Consider the following 11,072-nt stretch of genomic DNA (forward strand, 5'->3'; position numbering starts at 1 on the left):
CCTTTCAAGCGTTGGCCGCAACTGCCTCGTAATTCGGCCATCCGTAAACTCCAATTTAAATGATTCGCTGGAGGACTTCGGTCGGTATCTCGTGAGTAACTACAGTAATGTTGGCTTCCAATGTCTGAATTGAAGCTGGTTTATCCACAAAACATTTAGACTTTACATACCCGCACAAATAAAAGTCCAAAGGTGAGATATCACACCATCTTATTAGCGACGTCTTGTTGGAACCAAATGTTGTGCAGATCACGTATCAAATAGTCGTTTATCATGGCGCGACAGCGTTCCCCATTCATGTAATGACTCTTCTTGATTGTATTCAGGTTACTTCTTCTACCCAAATATGGCATTTTTCTTACTAAAGTGGCCATTAAGCCAAAAATAGGCCTCATCGCTGAATGGTTATGTGCACCATAAGATGGCCTGAGCCCGCGATGAACACATTTCACAGAGCGTCGATTTTCGTGATGAAATTGTACGATTTATAAACGTTGTTGAGGCGTAATTTTTTCAATAATGAAATGTCAATAAATACTGAAATGAATACTATTTAGTTTTTCTAGAAGTAAAAAACTTTTTCAAAAAAAGTGTTACTTAGTGCTTTGTAAATAATTTCAATCATTTATCTATATAAAAGCAGTCGAAGGTAATGAAAGCAATCCGGTTAGTCCCAGTTTGTACTACTTCTTTCCGAGGAAGCTGGACCTTAGCTGTCCAGTCGTCAATCGTATCAAATTTATCAGCATACACCAGTGGCTTCACGTGGTCTCATGAAAGGTTTAAATAACTGACTAGCTCTTAATCCAAACGACAAACAAACAGGTTTATTTTTAAAGATAATTTAGTCAAAAAAATCTTGACTCAACCTAATAACAAAAATAACTTGGTGGTTATTTTTACTTATATGTGCATAAGTCTTCAAAATTGATTCCGAATTGAGCATTTTCAACAAAAGGGGATTTTATCCTAATTTAAATGTTAGGCTATTTGTTTGGAGAGCTTGTCGGTAGGACAAATTTATATAATATATTGTTTTATGTCTGGTCTGATGTCTCTAATTTATCTTCTTTTTTTTTTGTTAAATGTTTCCGAATACTTATTTTGTGAAAAAGAATATGTAACATACAGGTCTTTAAATAGCTAAAGCACAGGAAATTATTGGCAATTATTGACATTCATTTTTCTTTCAATTTTAATAATTTTTTTTATGAAAATATAGTTTGTTCTTCTGCCGTATATATCCCAGTTTTAAACTTTAAGCAAATTTAAGGAAAATTAAATAACTTTCACTAAAAGTACACACTTTTAACTGAGAATTTTTGCAAAAATTTCGAGTAGGCACTTTAATTAATCATTGAATTTTGGTATGATTGCCATAATAAACTTCAAGTTTGAACCAAACTGACGGCATTGTATGATTTCTTCCACATAAAAAAAAATGTCGAGCATTTATTATAAGAAAAAAATGCACAAATACAGTACAGTTGTTTGTATAAATGAATGATGTCGCGATTTTACCAGAGAGTAACCGAATAGAAATAGAGTTCAATGCTCAATCCCTTCGCAGCTGTGATAAAAGTCACTTGAGAGGAACCCCATTCGCTTGCCACACAGGTAATATGTAGTGGTCGTACCCACCTATGCACGAATGAAGAAGGGAGATTAGGGATTAAGATCATTTTTCTTTGAACTTGGGCCAGATCCGCCTGATCGCCCAGAATGATGGCCCAGTTCCTTTTTGCCTGCTCAATGAAAGGCGATCTAAGCCAGAATTTACAAGAGATAGAGGAGAGCCGCAGCATGACACAGGCTGAGGTGTTACTTACATACAAAGAAAGTCAGGCAGCCATTAAGGCAATTACAGCGTTTAGTATAACGTTCAAGATCGTTCTTCAGAGTAGGGAGGCAGTAGAAAGGTTGGCAGCGAATTTTAAGCTACATTTCTATTGGACTCCAGGTTATAAGGACATTGAAGAAACGAAATAGTAGACAATACAGCGAAAAATGGGGTATCTCTATCTTCGGATCTTGTTAACGGAGTACCAAAGTCAATACGAACATTTTACAACGAACTAGACGAAAACTTGATCCGAAAATGCAGGGCAATATGGGAGATTCTGTCCACCTGTAGGAATGCAAAGATCATGTAAACAAGACGATCACAGGCGTACTCCATTTATACTATCACTAACACGAAGAGATAGTAGAGCTATGATGGACGTGCTAACGAGCCATAGCTTAGTAACAGCGTATGCTTATAAGTGAGGAATCTCGGACAGCAAGGAATGCAGGAAATATAGGAAGCATGACTCAAGAGAAACTGTAGAGCTTGTTTTTGGGGATGTCCTGCGCTATTCAAAACACACTTAAAATATTTGGGGAACCACAGTGTGACTGATTGGAAGATATCTCAGCAGTGGCTTGGAAATGTGTCTATTGGACTCTTTCAAAACGCATAACTAACGAAATCCATCTAGTATCGCTATCAACCGAATCAGTTTATGCTTGACTGCAAGTCAACCAGCTCAACCTAACCTAACCTCGATCAAGTTTCAAATATTAAATTCACTTTACATATTTTTTACAAATTCTCATATGTTTTCGAGATTTTAATTAAAACATTATGAATATTTTCGTTTTTTCAAACAGTTTTTTTCCTTCAAACATTATCAAGCGTCACACTTCGCTTTTTCTTGGATAATGAGCCTATCAAATGTAAAGTTATTCGTAGGCGTATATTTTCCAAAGTAAATTTCGTTTGTGCACTGCTTTTCCTGATTCAAAATTTTCCTAATCTATCAAATATAATATTTTGCTTATTATTCTTATTCTTAGTCCTCGAAAAAAATGTGGAATTGAATCGAATGAGTGAATTTTTTTTTCTTCTTTTACTTAAATGCAACTGAGGTGCGTCTTTGAGTTATTATGTTTTATTTTTCATTTTTTTGTAGCATGAAACAAAAATATATGAAGTACCTTGAAAGTGTGAAAAATATGTTTAAGCTTACATAAAGTTACTGTAGATATACCTACAATAACTGGCACATTTCATATTTGTAAGGACACATCCATGAAAAAGCTACCACTAAATACATATATATGTATAAAAAAATATTTATGGAGAAAGAAATATTTACCAAATTTGTAAGCTTATTTACATAAAAATATATTAAATATACATAGGCAAAATTTACAAAAATACGTATGGATTCTAAACAAATTACAAAAATTGCAGCCACATCGCAGTTTTTTGCTTTCAAACTATTGCAACTAGCAAGCAAAAAAAAGCTAAAAATACAAATAATAAAAGCAGCATAAGAAACAAACACAGATAAGCAGACAGTCAGACAAACAGACAGACAGACAGATAGACAAAATTAAATACAAATTAAACGCATTTATTACTGAAATATTGTCCAATAAAAAAATTAAATAAATCATGAAACATAAACGAACTATGGGAAAAACGCTAAGAAGCACAAGAGGTTGCACTAGAAATTGATAAAAAGTTGTTAAAGTTTTTAAGATTATCGAATAAAATACAGAATAAATAAAAAAATTTAATGAAATAATAATTAATTCGTAAGCTCTCATGTAACATATTTAATAACTGCAATAAAAGAATATAATGCGTAAATACGGAAGAATTATGGAATAAAAATATACATAATATACATACATACATATGTATATATGGAATGTACAGCGAGAAGCCATTGAAAGCATGCGTTACTTAGCCTCTTAGAAACATATCAATGAAATGAACGAATAAAAATTAAAAAAATGTTATTTAAAATGTAATTGTGTGTTAACAAAACTCCAAATACACTACACCCATTCATACATATAAAGCACTTTTACACAAACCAGTTTGCTACATTGTTGATGAAATTTATCGCATGATACTCAAGTGATTCTATAACCTGATGTTTGAATTCAAAAGCGTGATTTCTGTGGCCACAATCATTAAATACGGCCGCCGTAGCCGAATGGGTTGGTGCGCGACTACCATTCGGAATTCACAGAGAGAGCGTCGGTCGAATCTCGGTGCAAACACCAAAATAAGGAAAAACATTTTTCTAATAGCGGTCGCCCCTCGGCAGGCAATGCAAACCTCCGAGTGTATTTCTGCCAAGAAAAAGCTCCTCACAAAAATATCTGCCGTTCGGAGTTGGCTTGAAACTGTAGATCCCTCCATTTGTGGAACAACATCAAGGCGCACACCAAAAATACGAGGAGGAGCTCGGCCAAACACCCACAAAAGGGTGTACGCGCCAATTATATATATATAGGTATAGGTATAATCATTAAACACACAAGTCGGACATCATGTTTCCATGGAAAAGGCACTTGATGTACTATATCTGTAAGTCCTGATAAATTTTATAATTTATTATAAATTTAATTTAATAAATAAATAATATAAGTATCAATGACATTTTTAAAAAAATATTTCCATAACGTAGGGACTTCACCTAAATACAGGTCTTTGTTGTATATATAGCTCGAATATTTCTTACATCCACTTAAGCGGTTAGTGATTGTGGCCACAGAATTATTCCGTTCTCCATTGATTTCTGTCAAATTTTATAAATTTAAATAAATTTTACCTTTTCTAATAGTTCATCCATTTTAGCCTACTTCCGAATAAATGCCGAACCATAAGTTTACAATGGGTATGAAATGTTTTTCGAAGGTTACGATTCCCGGCTTTTGATCTCGTTCTTGCAATCCAGCGATTTAGATATTCTTTATTTTGTGATAATTTAATTCGAAAAAAATTTTAGCAGTAGTTTTTGAGAAGCTCTCCTACCATGGAATAAATAATAAAAAATAAATGAATAATATATAATAAGTAATAATAGTCTGCGGACATACCATTGATGCGACGGCAGTTTTGTTGGAGCATTATGGCGTTTTAACCCTCATTTTAAGATTTAAAATGCCTAATACTGCCGTTGCAGCAGTAGCATTTCCTGAGAATAAAAAATTACCTCCTTGTTTAGAAACGTTGCACACACTGAAACCGCTTTTGAATTACTGGCGTTCTGTCTTCCTCATTACAAGACCTATGCTTGTGTGCCTGCACAGGCCCTACTTTTGCTCTGGAGAATTTTTTCCGCGAATCCACTGATTTCCCACGGTTCCTCACTACTTCGCACCTTTTCGATTACATTTTCGTTGGTTATATGACTGACTTCATTCTCCAACGTTTGACGATCTTATTCCCAGCGCGTGCATTGGAAAAGACATGTTTAGCTTTTCTCTATTTTTAACAGGCATTTCTGGATACACTCGTGACCCGAGCGCATTTGGGCTGTATAAAAATTTACTTCACCGAAGTTGCTACCGTACCATGAAGCGTCATCTTTTATTAGCGGAGGCGCCCATCTGGCGCGTGTTTCGTTTCTCCACCAGTCTTGCCATAGCCTTAGCGTTTTGTTCAGATGTGACGGAAGTTTTAACAACATCCTTGTGTCTTTTGAAAACGATACTCGTGTACGTTACTAAGCTCTTCAAAGACTTACTTGGAACAACAAATTCCATCGTTAGGAATTTGTTAATGTTTTATCTCTAAATGAGGCGCCGAGGCACCGTTTCTGCGTTAAAAACTTCATAAGCGCATTCTAACATTCTGGCAATTATTCCAAAAGCATTTCTATCAATTTCGAAAAGCATCAACATTCATTTGTACATACACACAAGCAATGTGCGAAAATAAAGAAAAGCCATAATAATTTCTTTAAATTTTGTATGCAATGCATTCTTTTAAGAAATGAAAGAAAAACGTAATATTCCAAATGCCTAAAACACAATTTGTTAATATTTTCTTTTCTACAACTGTACCTACTTACATACATACATACATCATCTTTTATGGATGAAAAATCAAACGTATTTATTCACGTATTTGTAAATAGCAAACGATTTCGCTCAGAATCGCACACTGTTTCTATTTACATACAACACACAAATACATACTACACATACTACTACATAAATACAGGCACATTCGAGTTCTAGGAATAAGGATATTTGTGTATGTATTTTTAGGACATAGTAAATTATCGCTTATTCTGTTTCATTCAAGCTGATAAAGTTAAAGCAAAAATCGTTCAACTGTAATTGCATTAAATTCGTGGTAAAAAAACATCAAAACTTTCAATTGTATGTAGTTTGTATATTATTGTCCTCGTAAGCCACATGCAACAAATTAGGAATAAGAAATGAAATGAAAATGTTAATAACTAATAATATAAAATATAAAATTGATAATATATATAAAAAAAAAAATTAATAAAAAAGCTATCGTAAGAATAACTGAAACGAAATCAATAAATATAAAATGAATAAATAAAAACAAAATATGAATCGAAAGCAAATTGTTTTATTACTATTTAATACCCCTTCCAGCCTTTAAGGAATTTATTCAATTCATCACTCAAACAATAAATTTCTTTCCCCCAGGGATCGGTACTTGGTCCTTTACTGTACATTATTTATTGCTCTGATTTTCCCAAATTAGCCAATTGTTCATATGCTATGTATGCAGACGACATTGGCATATTTTATTCGCATGCGTTTGGTAACCAAATCGTAACCAAACTTCAAGATGCACTACAAAACATGGCAGACTACTTGTGTACTTGGAAAATAAAATTAAACATTGGTAAGACGCAAGCTATCTTTTTCACTAGAAAAAGAAGTCATTGCTTTATACCAAATACAGGTTTGAAATTAGGTAGTTATGATATCCCGTGGGCCAATACCGTACGATATCTGGGGGTGATTTTTGATAAAAAAGTATCTGTTTGCGATCATGTAAAGTACATACAGGAGAAAGTAAATTTAGCGATTAAAATGTTATATTCCCTAATAAATAGACGCTCAGGCTTAAGTGATGAAAATAAACTAATAATTTATAAGGCTATATTTCAGCCAATAATATTATATGCCTGTCCAGCCTGGAGTAATATCGCAAAGTCACATGTTAAGAAACTGCAAATCTGCCAAAATAAGGTACTCAAAATGATGCTACGACTCCCATGGCATTTCTCCACCAGAAAGCTTCATGATGAATCAAAAACTAAGATTTTGTCAGATCAAATACAAAATTTGACTAAAAGATTCAAAATTCGTTCCAGTTTTTCGGACAATCTGCTAATAACTGAACTTTCTTAATGTTCAATTAGGCCGTGGTACTTAAATGCGTATAGATTAACCCTAGCTTGTAAGATGTATAGCGGAGGTTTTTCATAGTAGTTTTTTCCTTCGAAAAAAAAGAAAAAATCGTTTGAAAAACCAAACCTGTGATAAATATATAAATATAATGATTTAGAATTAAGATTTATATCATATTCTGTAAATTGTGCGATAACATAAATATTGTAACGTTTTTCTACTTAATAAACTCTTATCTTCTTTTTAAGCATTGAAAGAGTAGGTAAAGAACAGGTAGAGCAGTAGAGCAAACCCATGGGCAACGTATTTTGTTTATAGTTTTGGTACCTAAAATGTCGAAATTTCTAAAAAAAGATTGACAATTTAGAGCCCAAATAAATATAAAATAGGTTTGACATTTAAGAAATGGGAGTTCAATTGGTGCAAGAACTGAAGCCTAATGACCATCCAATGCGTGTTCGGTTCGCTCAATGGGCAGAAAATCGTTTGACCGAAGATGAGCATTTTTACCGAAAAATCATTTTTTCTGATGAAGCTCATTTTCACATCGGTGGCTACGTCATTAAGCAAAACTGTCGGATTTGGGGCTCAGAAAATCCAAACGTTACTGTAGAGAAGCAAATGCAACCACAACGAGTCACTGTTTGGTGCGGTTTTTGGTCTGGCGTCATCATCGGGCCATTTTTTTTCGAAAATGAGCGAGGAGCCGCGGTTACAGTAAATGGCGAGCGTTACCGTGACATGCTCAACGAGTTTTTGTTTCCAAAAATTGAAGAGGATAGCATAGACGACATTTGGTTTCAACAGGACGGTGCAACTTGTCCCACTGCCAAAGTTACACTCGAACTTTTAGCTACCGTTTTTGAAAACCGAATAATCAGCCGAAATTCCGATATTAATTGGCCGCCTCGGAGCTGTGATTTAAGCCCGTTGGATTATTTTTTGTGGGGAGCCGGTAAGGACAAATGCTTTGCGAACGATCCAGAGACGATTGATGCTTTAAAACACGAAATCGAAGATGCCATTCATGAAATTGGAGCCCAAGCAATCGAAAATGTGCTTAAAAATTGGGTTGATCGAATGGCCTACTGTAAAGCCAGTCGAGGCATTCATTTGAACGATATTATTTTTCGTTCATAAATGACAATGTTCAGTCTTCAAAATAAAAAAAAAGTTTAAAAAAATATTGATTAGTTTTTTTTATAGCCGATTCAAAAAGCAAATTTTGCATGGCCCACCCTATACCCGTTCCATGTGCCTTGAAAAGAGTCTTACATAATTCGCCTTCATAAGTGCACAAATGTGGTCTATACAGGCACATTGTGAAGCTATTTGTTTTTGTTTTTCCACAATTATTTGAAGCCCTTGTCACTTATCAAATGATTAACCCAATCCATCCATCAATTTTCCATTTCCAAGACAGGTTTTTGAATAAAAAAAACACCTATTATATTATTCATCTACTTGAATACACAATTCACGTCTCAAACGGACGGATTTAAGGTAAATACATATTTACATTGATGTAATATGTATAAGTACAGGGTGCACCATCCAACGTTTGGCACTTAATTTAATGCCGCTATAAAAACAAGAAAATCTTTTCCTTTACTAGTCCCCTTTTATTTTATACATTGAGTATGTTGTTTAACAATTTGGTCATGATTTATATACATCGTTTTATCGTCAGTGCCAAAGGCGATAAAGTTAAAACAAGCGAAATAATATACAATTAAATCAAATACAAAACCAGATTCTCGTTACATAATTGCAATTGTGCAGCAATTTACCAGCAAATTAACTATTTTTACACATTTATTATTTTCTAGCATTCATTAGGTCGCTTGGTCGAGTTCTCTTTAGACGTCTTTTTGTGTTTTCCCCCTTTCAAGAAATTTGTTGATTTCTGCATTATTGTGTTTGTGTATTTTTTCAAAGTGCGTTGTTCTTATCTTTTTCATTTCTTTGTCTACTTTTGCTTTATTAAAAGTCCCAAGGATGGCATCATTTCTCGTATACCTGTCAGATATGGTCAAAATTCGAAGAATCTCCGATTGTTGTCGTTGAATTTTTAGTATATGAGTTTTTTTAGCCGATCTTCACAGCTGCAAACCAATCTGGCTTAATTATATTCTTGTATTCCAACAGCTTGATCTTTATAATATGGTAAGTCTGGAGGATTTTGTGCAGACTAACCAATGAAGTGGTCGAAGTTTTTCTTTTATCTGCTTGACGTTTTACTCTATGTGGTAATTCCAATTTAGTTTCGAGTCCAATTGATTTCCCAGGCATTTAGGAATTGGAACTGCAATAAATTTTGTTTTGGTAGCAAATACAGGGTCCGCCACTCGAAGTGTAACCAATTTCAGACCTCTCGCGCAGCTGATGCACGGAAGCATTTTACCGAGAGTGAACGCGAAAAAAGAAAATCAGTAATAGATTTCAAACGTAAAGTGTGATTACATTATATTTGGCTGGAAAATCACAACCAGCGATTGTTCGTGAGCTGGAGCACCTTAAAGTTATTATTTATCGCACCGTTACTCGTTACAATGATACTGGTAGCATTGCGAAACGTCATGGAGGTGGCCATAAAAAGACTGCAACGTCACGTGAAATGGTTCCAAAAGTGAAGAAGCGTCTTGAGCGAAATCCCCGACGAAGTGCCATCCAATGGCGAAAAAACTAAAAATATTTGACCATAGCATCTACCGCATACTGAAAAATGGTGTTAAAGTCAAGCCTTACAAGATTCAAAAAGCGCGTGATGTCACACCAAAGCAGCAACAAGTCAGACTTGAGGGTCAGAAGAAGTTGCTTCGCTTAGTCGAAAACGGTCAATTTCCGAACATTGTGTTTTGTGACGAGCAATATGTGTTTTTCAAATTGAGCAATTCATAAACTCCCAAAACGATAGAGTTAATTTGACCGACCGTTCATATGAATTCATAAGAATTTGAGTCATCGATTGACCTTCAGGAGGCAGCACCTGCCACATGTAATGGTTTGGGCCTCTGTAACCGCAGATGGATGCTCTCCAATCGTTTTCATCGAGCCTGGCGTCAAGGTAAATGCGACATATTATCGGGAAAGTATTCTGGAGGTTGCTTTGAAGCTGTGGGCAGACAAACATTTTGGTGGCAGACCATGGGCGTTTCAACAGGACTCGGCACCGTCTCACAACGCTCGAGTGCACCCAGAATGGTTAAAAAATCCTGTTCCACACTTCATAACGTCCACACAATGGCCCTCAAATTCACTAGACGCGAATCCGATGGATTTTTGGTCATTTTGGAGAGCAACGTCCGAACTAAAAGATTCATCAGTCTCGAGGCGCTGAAAAAAACCATTGTCCGTGAGTGGGCCAAAATACTGCAAGTCGCATTCGGGCAGCTTGGAGCTTCTCAAGACCATAGTCAGGGCAAAAGGTAGTCATATCGAGCAAAACTAAATTGATTTTTCATTTTGTATTATTTTGACACATTTTGAACTTGGAATTGAATAAAATTAATTTTCCAAACTCAATTTATGTCCTTTTTAATTGGTTACCCTTCGAGTGTCGGACCCTATAGTTATTCAGCAACCAGCCAAGGTTCCGCTGTTGAACAAAGACACCAGAAGGCATAGGCGCTGGAATATAATATATGGGGGTCTGTGCCAATGAACGGTTTTCCCCAGCATCTTCCAATCGGGAGTGTATGCTATCTGTCTATGTGCAGAGATCAACTTTGACAGAAACCTCCGAAATTAGCGAATTGCCTTTCTGCACTTTCGAAGTACAAACCTCAGTTTTATTCAATGCAAACTGTCAAATTATGCGCACACATGCACCCATTCTTGCCACGCACTCATCGGAGATCGTGTTATACTCGTAACTGGTGCTTTCA

The sequence above is a fragment of the Anastrepha ludens genome, chromosome 4, assembly GCF_028408465.1.
Source record: "Anastrepha ludens isolate Willacy chromosome 4, idAnaLude1.1, whole genome shotgun sequence".
NCBI lineage: Eukaryota > Metazoa > Arthropoda > Insecta > Diptera > Tephritidae > Anastrepha > Anastrepha ludens.